This window comes from Schistocerca piceifrons, chromosome 5 (assembly GCF_021461385.2).
Source record: "Schistocerca piceifrons isolate TAMUIC-IGC-003096 chromosome 5, iqSchPice1.1, whole genome shotgun sequence".
NCBI classification, from domain to species: Eukaryota; Metazoa; Arthropoda; class Insecta; order Orthoptera; family Acrididae; genus Schistocerca; species Schistocerca piceifrons.
Genome location: NC_060142.1, coordinates 235,916,710 through 235,929,022, shown reverse-complemented (window position 1 = coordinate 235,929,022; position 12,313 = coordinate 235,916,710).

The window sequence follows — 12,313 nt, the reverse complement described above, 5'->3', positions numbered from 1 at the left end:
ACTGAAGTGGATGTACACCTTGACCAAGATACTGTAACTCTGGTTTGAAAAAATCGCACTTGTCCAGTCTACAATATTTACAAATGCATTAGATAACACAAAACAAAGCACGCAAATTTGCAATATGTTCTTCAGTGTACGACTTGCTAAGACAATATCGTCCAAATAGCTTGAACAATTTGGCACTTGTGCAGTCAGCTGTTGCAAATGCTGTTGCAAAATGGCGGGTGCGGAAGCACTGCCAAAAAGCAAACGGAAATATTTAAACAAGTCCAAATGAGTATTTACTACACATACTTTTTGAGATTGTTTATCGAACGTTGTTTGAAGATACGCGTCACGCAAATCAATTTTTGAAAAGTGGCGTCGAGCGCCTAATCTGTCCATGAGATCCTTTGGGCGTGGCAATGGATAAGTATCAATCACAGCTCGTGGGTTGACTGTAGACAAAATCAGCACAGAGGTGAAGGTGACCTGAAGGATTGGGGATCAAATCCAGGGGACTTGCCCTTGGTTGACATGTATTGGCGCAATAGCTCCGCTGTCTTGCAATTCTTTAAGTTCAGCAGCGACTTTGCCCCGTAATGCAATGAGAACAGTTCTGGCTCGGCAAAAATCTCGACTGAGGATTGTCTTTCAGAGTAATTTGCGCAACAAAATTAGTAACTTGGGAATTCTTTTAGCAAGCTAGCTACACTGTCTTTTGCATGAATGCAGACACTGACAACACATTGTTCTGAACGTTAAAGCCAAACATATACATGGATTGGGGCCAAATATGTTTTCACAATCGCGTGATTGTAGCAATGTAAACGTCACTGTTTGGGTATGAGAGCGATACATGGCAGGCAAAGTACATTTTCCGAGAACGGGAATGTCTTGTCCATTATAAGACATCAGTTGCGTGCTAGTTTTAGACAGGCGTGGGGAGTTCATATGTGTGACGATTTAGCAATGTGACAGAGACACCCGTGTCAAACTGAAATTTCCCACGTTTCCCACAGAGAAGCAATTGCACAAAATGTTTGTTGGACTGGTGTATCACTGAAGAAACTGCTCGTGTGCCAATTTTGCTAATGCCTGTTGCAGACTTTCAATATACCGTATTAAGGATATGGCCTTGTGACGGTTTTTTTGAGTGGGCCGTATTCTTATGTTTGTTCCGTTGCAAACATACTAGTCCAGTGAAACTCTCAGAAGAAAAGCCTGTACCTTGCAAAAGGTGGGGTAGAAGATTTTATTTTTTTAACTCGTTCATATTGTTGGAACGGTTAGAAAACCAAGTTTTGCCAACAAAATTTCTCTTGGGAAAACTTTCTGCAGTCAAAAAATTTCGAAAATTTTGGACTTTATCAGTTTTTTCAAAATATCTCAGTTTCATTTGCTCCTATCGCTTTGACGTCTATTTTCTTTTTTAAAGAGCACAAAATTCTCTGCAAATTTGATTCTTACCATTTTTTTCTACTCCCAGTATCTAAGGCGCTACAGCGCGTCAAAAAATACCAATTTTTCAAATTTCGAGCAAAGTGGCAAATTAGCGAACTTTTGAACACTGTTATTTCAGTTTCTATTTGTGTAGTATAAACATATTACTCATCATGTTATTCATTGGAATTTACCATCTCACTCTGCTGCAGGGCCAGGACAAACAGCATCATATTCAGTAACTACGAACACATTCACGTCGGATTGCGTGAAGGTTATTTGTGTTACAATACGTAATACGATTGCATGCAGGTGCTGTACATTTTCTACAGTTGATTGACGTTGATGATCAGTTATAAGAAAAAGTGTGTAGGAATTGTTCTTTAGCGGACAAAAGCGTATTTATTCTTTGGAGGGCGGAAGGCGATTATCTCTGGTGATTGTTCACAGCGCGCTGACAGCTATTAGCACACAACAATAAGCGTCCTACAGTTTTGAGTCGCTTCCATTCAGTATATGTTATGGTGCTAAAAATGAGTATGTCTGACATGAATTTGTGTTTCATTTGCGAAAAAACTATGGTGAATGGTGGACGCACTGTGAAAAAGAAAGGACTGAGCACACTTATCGATTGTAGTGTTAAACGCAGGGAGTCTGCTCACACCCGTTATTTGGAAACACTCAGTGAAATGATGGTGCATGAAGCATGCTACAAGAAGTACGTTAATGAGAGAATGATAGCAGCTAGCCTTCGACATCCTCAGGAACCAACAGGCGTGCTACGTCGGTCGCAGGGAAAAGGTCAGTTCAATTTCAAAGAGAAATGCTTCTTATGTGAAAAAGGGAATTCTGATGACTTTTCAACCAAGCAGTTAAGATTGTCATATGCCAAACGAAATTTTGTTTACAAAGTAATGACATTGGAAGTGCAATCGACAGTATTAGAACAGGCTAAACACCGTGGTGATGAATTTGGTCAACAAGTGATAGAGCGGATTCAAAATGTAAATTATTTGGTTGCTGCAGATAGGTGGTACCACAGATTTTGCTACAGAAAGTTCTTTCACCGTGTTTCAGCTACTGGACAGAAACGAGGTTACCGACCTGCAACACAAGTAGATGAAGGCATGGAGGCTATATTTGCCTACCTGGAAACCAATACGGAAGAATGTCAGTTTTCTATGGACGATCTGTTGGAGCAAATACCCACATCACCCCGCCCTGATATTCGAACTGTCAAGGCTCGCCTTTTCCAGAAATATGGTGACGAAGTAGTGATAGCTGAAACAGCTTCAAAGCCAGCAGTCGTATGTTTCCAGAATGTTGGGCACCAACTACTCAGTGAAAATAGGTACACCTAAAGAAATTCAGATCCTCAGCAAGAAAGAGTACGAATCGTCAAAGCAGCTGCAAATATCATATTAGACGATATAAGATCAGTAGTGTACGATGTAAAACAGTACCCCCCTCATGCTCATATCTGTCTCAAGTGCGCTAAAGTGCGATATTACAAGTATTACACACCCAGAACTGTCAACATTTTTTAGTAACTGAGAATGCATTTTAATTGTAATAAAGTTACTTATTTTTAATGTCAACTGTGTGGCTTTTATACACCTAATTATATCTAATTAGGGTGCCTATTGCAGCTAATAATAGTTAAGTTTCCTGAGGCAATTTAGTTTGTGTGCGAGTGTATGTGTGTGTGTGTGTGTGTGTGTGTGTGTGTGTGTGTGTGTGTGTGTGTGTGTCTCTTAATGATGTATTTTTGTATTTGTAGTTTTACAAATACCAGGGCTGAGGTGGCCCATAGTGAACTTCAGATAGTGATGTAAGAATCACAATAGTTGGGTGCCCAGCAATCCTCATGTTGCATACAGAGAAATTGAATACCTGAAAGTGAGGTGGTAAATTCCAACATATAGCATGATGTATAACGTATTTATACCACACAAACAGAAACTGAAAAAATAGTGTTCAAAAATAAGATATCTTGCCACTATGCTCAAAATTTGAAAAAATGGTATTTTTTGAGGCGCTGTAGCACCTTAGATATTGGGAGCAGAAAAAAATGGCAATAATCAAATTTGTAGAGAATTTTGTGCTCTTTAAAAAAGAAAATAGACGTTAAAGCGATAGGTGCAAAAAAAACAGATTTTTGAAAAAACTGAAAAAAGGCCGAAATTTTCGGAGTTTTTTGTCTGCATAAAGTTTTCCCAAGCGAAATTTTGTTGGAAAAACTCGGTTTTCTAATCTTTCCAACCATATTAACGAGTTGAAAAAATAAACTCTTCTACCCCACCTTTTGCAAGGTATATCTGCTATTTGACTGTACTAAACGGATTGCACATGTCCTTTCTTGCCACAAGCGTAACAATGAACTTATCGGGAGCGGATGTCTTGGTGCTTGTGTCGTGTATAACACCAAAGGGCAAGACTTAATTCTGTTGACCTGTGTAGCCACCTGTTTAGCGAGCTGCTTACACGGCGTGGAATGGTGTTTACAAGGCAAAGTGAGTGGCGAGCTCAAGCTGCCACAGAACGGGCCATTTGCAAACAAGACAAATAGCTGGCTGCTCAAATTTATCGGTCGACAGGGCGCCTGAATCATACTGACCTATTATCTGCATTACCTGCTGAAATGATGGATCAGACTGTTTCAAAATCTGTTCTCTGAGTTTGACATCAGGTACACTGTACACGATCACATCACGCAACACATCATCTGAATATCAGTGTCACAAATTTCCAGCCAATCGGTTGCAAACAGAATTTAAAATTCTTTAACTAGTTCTCAACGCCAACTAGGGGTGCCTTCTTCAGAAGAAACTGTTACCTTACCTAACAATATCACAGGAAGGTACATTAGTAGCAGGTAGGCATTAGAACAAACACTTAATTGTTACAAATTAAATTGTCTAAAAATACTCACATGTGGTTAAAAGGAAATTTGAGCGACATCGCTCTAGTCAATACACTATAACCACAATGAAAACATTTCTTATGTATATAAGAGGTATAGATAATATTTTAAAACAATATATAAATATGCCACTCTGGGCACTACAGTGATATAGGACACGAAGAAATAACAGCGACAGCGCGAGCGGGCCGTAGGAAATGACGACGTGAACATGATACAGCTCGCACTATCTAGTAGCAGAATTATAGAGGTTGTATCTATACGAAATTGATATAATAGTGATTGACAAAGCATTTAGTCTTAAGGAGATAATGTCCAAGATGAAAACTGAAAACATTAAGTATCTGAGTAAGATGGAAGCCAGTGGTTTTGCATCGGAAATAAATAAATGAAAAACAGTTCAGTATGACACGTAAATCTGCTGCAAGACATGATTTTACTCTTGCAAGGGAATTCGCTATTTTAATCGTTCATGAGAAGCTGAAACACAGATTTAATTTATAACAATCATTTTGACGATCTTTAAGATGTGTCATTTGGCTGCAAGGGTATTTGCGCAGAGCTCCAAATGCTATGAAAACAAGGGAAGCAACAGTGAGGAAAGTTACTAGTTTGGCATAGTTCACAAGTCTGTAGTGTTTAGCAGGGTGAGAAAAGATGCAACTGTCAACACGAATAAAACGCAAACTGATTCTCTGGATGGTACGGCAAACACTAATGTATTCTATCTCGTAAAGCACTCAGAGAAGCACCTACTAATTCTCCATTACTTCTTCGTAAAGAACACCTTATAGAAGAAACTCGGAGAACAAAATTAAGAGGCCCAGAATATCAACACTACAAAGTCCAAACAATGAATTAAACTGCAGTAGCTGTAACCGAATTGTACAGAATGAGAGAGAGTGACGGATGTTGATATGAACAGAGTGTGGTCTCTATTGGCTGGTGATGGTGGTATCATGACTTGAGACACAGCCGCTCTGGACACCACTGGTGGACTTGCATCTCTTATTGTGGACATCGGCAAATCAAGTGCCACCGTCACTTGGCAGCGTGAAAGCCCCCCCCCCCCCGCCCACACACACACACATATACATCCCTCCCCAAAAAACGCTATCATAATGCATGATGGAAGATGCCCAGAAGACTTCAAATAGTTCAAATGGCTCTGAGCGCTATGGGACTACTGAGGTCATCAGTCGCCTAGAACGTAGAACTACTTAAACCTAACTAACCTAAGGACATCACACACATCCATGCCCGAGGCAGGATTCGAACCTCTTACCGTAGCGGTCGCGCGGTTCCAGAATGTAGCGCCTAGAACCGCTCGGCCACCTCGGCTGGCCCCAGAAGACTTCAATAGGCTTTACGGTATCAGAGGAATATGTGAGATACAGGGTGAAACTAAAAGGCATGGTAAAAATTTCAGGGAATATTATTAACGCATACAGGAATAAAATGTGTTATATGGACCTGGAACAAGAAACGCTTTATTTCCATGTTATGGCACATTTTCTATACCCCTTCGTGCTCACATTAATCATAAGAAATACAGCTAGTCCGAATCCAACGTAACATAAAGATTGCAAAAAGTTGTACTAAATAATTCAGACAATATTGGAAGGACAATTTTTTTTTTTTTTTTTTTTTTTTAAATGAAGTAGTCAGTAAGGGAGTTCAACAAGGTGCAGTTTTGGATCCACTCTTATTCCTTGCCATGAGCGCTCGAGAAGCCTCACGAAATTGTGCAGTCACGTCATCAACAAAGATTTTCAGTCGACATTTGTGACAGCATTGTTGGTGACTGTTGTTAGGGCCTCATGTACTTCCATGCAGGCTCAACAGAGAAACTTCAATTGCTTTCTTACAGAATATGCTATCTGTTCTCGTAGAACATGTTCCTTTACGATTGCGTCAAAATATGTACTTCACGCACGGATGAGCTCCCACTCATTTCAGTGTTAATGTTCGTAGGCTTCTAAATAACAGATTGCGTGTCATATGGATAGACAGATGTGGGCTATTTCCTTTATCTTCCACGCTCTCCAGACGAAAACCCATTGGGGGGGTATTCGAAAGCTCTTGTGTACGCACCCCAGGCACAAGATATACAGAGTCTTCGTGCACCGTATTGTGAAAGGCCGTGAAACAATACACAGTTCTAAAGCGACATATCATTGCATCAGGGGTCAATGCGTCAGCGGATTGATGCAGATATCCTTTGCAACAGAGAGTATTTTGTTTAGGAGTAAGTTTCATACTATGCTGATACATTCTTTTGCTATGTATTTACCATGTTTAATGTGTTGAAGAGTTCAGTAGGAAAAATAGGTCTAGGTTGCAAAAACAAAATAAGCTTCATCGACGCGTTTCGCATTTTGAAGTGTGCAGTAAGAAAAACGCAATCTAGGTTGCAAAAAATGCAAAAGCTATATTGACAAGTTTCGCTTGTTTGAGACATCTTGAGAGATCCTACATGGGAAAAATACATAAAACCAGATTATAGGTATGGTCCTATCTAGCATAAGAAAGTCGTAAAAACTTTTTAAAGTACCGTAAAACAACACAGTGAAGGGGATTGTTTATTAGTCGTGAGTAGTCGAAATTTTGAGTGAACCTATAATGCAAAAGTAAAAAATTTTTGTGAAACCTTGCCCTAGATTAGCAAAGAAGAAACAAAATGCAAATTGGTTGTGGAAACGTGAAACAGGCGTCAACAAAACGTCTCATTCTCCGTAATCAGTTGGTCAGTTGTAGAAACGGAACTCTTAAATGGAAATAAAGCATCTGCATGTAACTAATTTTCTTCCTCTTCGTCTGAGGAATGTTTGGAATGTTTCCTGAAGCTTTTTCTTTTCTTCATTGTATTTCAATTCCCCACTGGGATGGGCTGGCAGCAGAATATGCACTGCTTTTCAGCCGAAAGACATAATCATACAATAGAAGACATTAAAAATAACATAAAGGTGATCGGGCGGTGTACAGAAATATAAAAAAGGGGGAACATTATGAAGACAATAGACAAAAAGGGGGCGACAGTAAAACGGAAATAAAAACCACAAAAAAGTAGCGTACACAAAATACCACACACTGGGACGGTTGAAAGAACACACAAGGTGAAGCATGACTGGAGCATAAAAGTTTTGTTCAGACAGTGCAGCACATAACAGTCACTGACAGTATCACTATGTGCAAGTCCAGCACACAATTAAAATCACAGCTCTAGATGCACAGGAGAACAGGACCAAACACAGCACTGACATAACACACTGATGATGATGAGCAAACAGAGGATCTGCCAGGTGCATGGAGATGAGGGAGAAGGGAAGAAGGGAGGGAGGGGAGGAGAGTGGGGAGACAGGTGGAGGGGGGCGCGCTAAAAAGGCCCAGGGAGGGAAGGGTGTGGGAGGGAAAGACTTGAGGATTGGTTGCAGGGACTCAGGGGGGGAGGAGGAAAATCCACTCTGGGAGGGGAAAGGAAAAGGGGGGCCTTAGGGGGGGGGGGGAGCAAGGCCAGGTTACAAAAAATGGCTCTGAGCACTACGGGACTTAACTTCTGAGGTCATCAGTCCCCTAGAACTTAGAACTACTTAAACCTAACTAACGTAAGGACAACACACACACCCATGCCCAAGGCAGGATTCGAACCTGCGACAGTAGCGGTCACGCGGTTCCAAACTGTAGCGCCCAGAACCGCTTGGCCACTCCGCCTGGCGCCAGGTTATAGTTGGAAGGGTATATGTCACAGCAAAGTTCATCACCCGGCAGGGGGAGGCGCTGGAAATTCCCCTGATGAAGGAGATGGAGGGTGTGGAGTTAGAGAGAGGGAGGGATACAGCAACAGAGGTGCAGCAACAGGCAGGGGGTGGAGAGGAAAAGGTGGGGGGGATAAAGCCTGCGGATAGTGTAAAGGATGTTGGAGGATATTGGAGGAAAAAGAGGAGGTGGGGGAAGGGGATGAGGTCGTACAGGAGCCGTGTGGGGGAAGGAAGGCAGATACTGAAGGCAAGGTGGAGTGCATGGAGTTCGAGGATTTAGAGGGCCTTGTAAAAAGTAGGTGGGTGTGGAGATCCAGGCAACACTGGCATAATAGAGGATAGGACGGATGAGGGATTTGTAGGTGTGGAGGATGGAGAAGGATGCAATCCCCATGTCGGGCCAGATGAGTTTCTGGAGGCAGAGGTGGGAATGGGCTTTCTGCTGAATGGTCAGGAGGTGAGGGGTCCAGGTGAGGTGACAGTCGAGGGTGAGGCCAAGGTATCTCAGGGTGGGGGTGAACTGGACAGGATGACCATAAAGGGTGAGGAAGAAATCATGGAGACAGAAGAAGTGGGTGGTGCAGCCTATGATGATTGCTTGGGTTTTGCTGGGGTTGAGATGAAGGAACCACTGGTGAACTGGTCAAGGTGGATTTGTAGGGTGCGTTGGGACCATTGAAGTGTAAGGATAGAGAGCCAGGAAGGCAGTGTCATCAGCATATTGGAGAAGGTGGACAGGTAGGGGTGGCTTGGGCATATCAGCCCTGTACAAGTGATAAAGGAGTGGGGAGAGGACATAGCCCTGGGGGACGCCAGCAGGGGGATAAAAGGGAGTTGGTGTTGTGGAGGGTGACATAGGAAGGACAGCGCGAGAGAAAAGAAGCGATCAGACAGACAAAATTGATAGGCAGGGCGTAGGTGTGGAGATTAAAGAGGAGACCGGGATGCCATACACGGTCATAGGTATTTTGGAGGTCGAGGGAAACAAAAATGGCGGAGTGACGGGAGTTAAGCTGGAGGGAGAGAAGGTGAACGAGGTTAAGGAGTTGGTCAGAGAAGGACGGTCGAAGCCACACTGGGTACAGCGGAGGAGGTGGTGTTGATTAAGGTGCTGATGGATACGACGGGAGGGGATGTTTTCAAAGAACTTACTGAAGACAGAGGTGAGGCAGATGGGACTATGGGAAGAGGCAATGGAATGGGGTTTTTTGGGTTTGAGGAATAAGAGGACGCATGAAGTCTTCCACAGGTTGGGGTAGAAGCCTACAAGATGACGTTATAGAGATGGGCAAGGACCGTCAGGAAGGAGAAGGGGCTTTCTGTAAGGTGGCGGTAGGTGACACAGTCGTGACCAGGGGCCGTGTTGCGTTTGGACCGGAAGATAAGTTTAATGTCAAACTTCCTGGCAGATTAAAACTGTGTACCCGACCGAGACTCGAACTCGGGACATTTGCCTTTCGAGGGCAAGTGCTCTACCATCTGAGCTACCGAAGCACGACTCACGCCCGGTACTCACAGCTTTACTTTTGCCAGTACCTCGTCTCCTACCTTCCAAACTTTACAGAAGCTCTCCTGCGAACCTAGCAGAACTAGCACTCCTGAAAGAAAGGATATTGCGGAGACATGGCTTAGCCACAGCCTGGGGGATGTTTCCAGAATGAGATTTTCACTCTGCAACGGAGTGTGCGCTGATATGAAACTTCCTGGCAGATTTGGTAGAGCACTTGCCCGGAAAGGCAAAGGTCCCGAGTTCGAGTCGCGGTGGGGCACACAGTTTTAATCTGCCAGGAAGTTTCATATCAGCGCACACTCCGCTTCTGAGTGAAAATCTCATTCAAGTTTAATGTCTTGTGCTGTGATTGGAGTGTTGATGTCGGAGGGGCGCAACTGCCCTAAGTACTGGAGTTCCTGAAACTCTGGCCACCTCTTGTTTTTTACAACCTGTATACCCATTGCATTACCAAAAATTGTTCAAATGGCTCTGAGCACTATGGGACTTAACATCTGAGGTCATCAGTCTCCTAGAACTTAGAACTACTTAAACCTAACTAACCTCAGGACATCACACACATCCATGCCCGAGGCAGGATTCGAACCTGCGACCGTAGCGGTCGCGCGGTTCCAGACTGAAGCATTATCGAGAAGTCATTAAACATCTTTTTCAAAACTCTTTCATGCAAGGAGTAAAACATTTACCGAAAGTAAAGTCAGTTGTACAGGTCGAAAGACGCAAAACGCCCTAAATCTTGTACGTCAATATTCTAGCGGCAGCAATTCTCAGTGGTGCAGTTTTCACAACCTTGGCTGGCTTGGAATTCTCGAGACAAAAGGGCCAGGCCGGCGACAGCAGGTGGCGTGGCTCGTGGCTCCCCCTGGGGAGCGGACTGCGCTAATGAGCCGTGCGGCCAGCAAACAGCGGCGCGGCTGCAGCTTAGAGGAGAGGCGTGCGAAGGCGGAAAGGCGCTGCGTCGGCTCGAGCCGCCTGCCGGCGCGCCCCTAATAAAATTACGGCCGTCTGTTTCGTGGGCTCTTTGAGGGGAATAGCAGCAGCGCTGGCAGTCGTAAAGGGCGTCCCACCACCTACGAATGAGAGTGCAAGGATGCGAGCAGCTTCTCTGGCTCCTGTTTCCCGTCTTCCAGCAACGTAATACGCTCATTCCCGGGAATTGTCTCTGCGTTCGTTCCAGCCCTGTTCTTTCGCCTGGTCAGTTTACTGACATACTAGGCTGCAGCCATGAGTTTTGCTTACTGGAATCTTGCGGCTCAGGTAACTTGGCCTGCTTACGCAAGGCTACTGTAAATGATTCGTTCGTTTTCAAAACTCTGTATTTTCCAAAGGATTAATTGTAAAAATAAAATTGATACATGAATAGAACTGTAAACTCACCAAGTTTACATTTTGCACGCTAGGTCCCCTGAGTGGCAAAAGTCGTGGGTTAGTAATATGTGCATATACAGACAGCGGTGGTATCGCGTGCCAAGGTACAAAACGGCAGTGCAGTGTTTAATATTTTTTGTGGGATCTAAAATTTAAACCCCTCTCTCACACCGGCCTGATTTAGCTTCATTGATCAGGATAGTAAAAAACATGCGTATATTATGGGAATTTTCATTCACAAAGCAGGCTTATCACATTCACACAGTTCAATACTGTTCTATCCTGATTAAATTGAGCTTAACTTAAATTCCATAAGCAATGAAACAATTTCGAAGTCTCGGTGCGACGAAAATTGTCAGTCGATCTCCTGAAAACATTTGTAATAATTATTAACTTTCGGTGATCGCATGGGGAAGACCGGAGATCTGCTGGTAAGACCGTGTTAGCCTATTTATTGAAAGTAATAAGCTGGATATCTTGAGCATACAAAACGGCAGGTTCGTCCAGTGTAAATGAGACGTTCCCCACTGATCCCGTGCAACACAGCGTAGTAAGCAGACATTGTCAATAATAATCAGTTAAACAATACGCGAACACACTTACTTTAGTTTAGTTCATGTATTAAATTCCTTCTCATACATAATCTCATCAAGATGGCGACCAGCTCAACAATACATACATATACATCTTCGTTCTCTCACGGCTAATCGGCAAGATCTCCTTCATTCTTTTCATAAGAGAAAACATAGATAGCAGAGAAGCTATTCCATGGAGTAAATGGACGCTCCAAGGAATAATAGGGCTTGAAACTACTTTGCATTGATAATCACCGTATATTAAAGTTTAGGAATCGGTAAGATAAGAAGAGATATTTCGAGATATGTACTGAGTTATATAATTTATAAAAAATTTCTGAAAATATCGCGGAGAGACCGCTGCAAGAGACATTACAACTGGCGAAGCTGTCATTTGACTCATGTGATTCATATCGAAAGGTTTCCGACTTGGTTATGGCCACACGATGCGAATTAACAAAAGATTCAAATGGCTCTGAGCACTATGGGACTTAACTTCTGAGGTCATCAGTCCCCTAGAACTTAGAACTACTTAAACCTAGCTAACCTAAGGACATCACACACGTCCATGCCCGAGGCAGGATTCGAACCTGCGACCGTAGCGGTCGCGCGGTTCCAGACTGAAGCACCTAGAACCGCTCGGCCAGTTCGGCCGGCTTGAGTTAACAGACTTTGACCACCGAATGCTAGTTGGAGCTAGATGCATGGTACATTTCATTTCGGAAGTCGTCAGGGAATTCGATACTGCGAGATC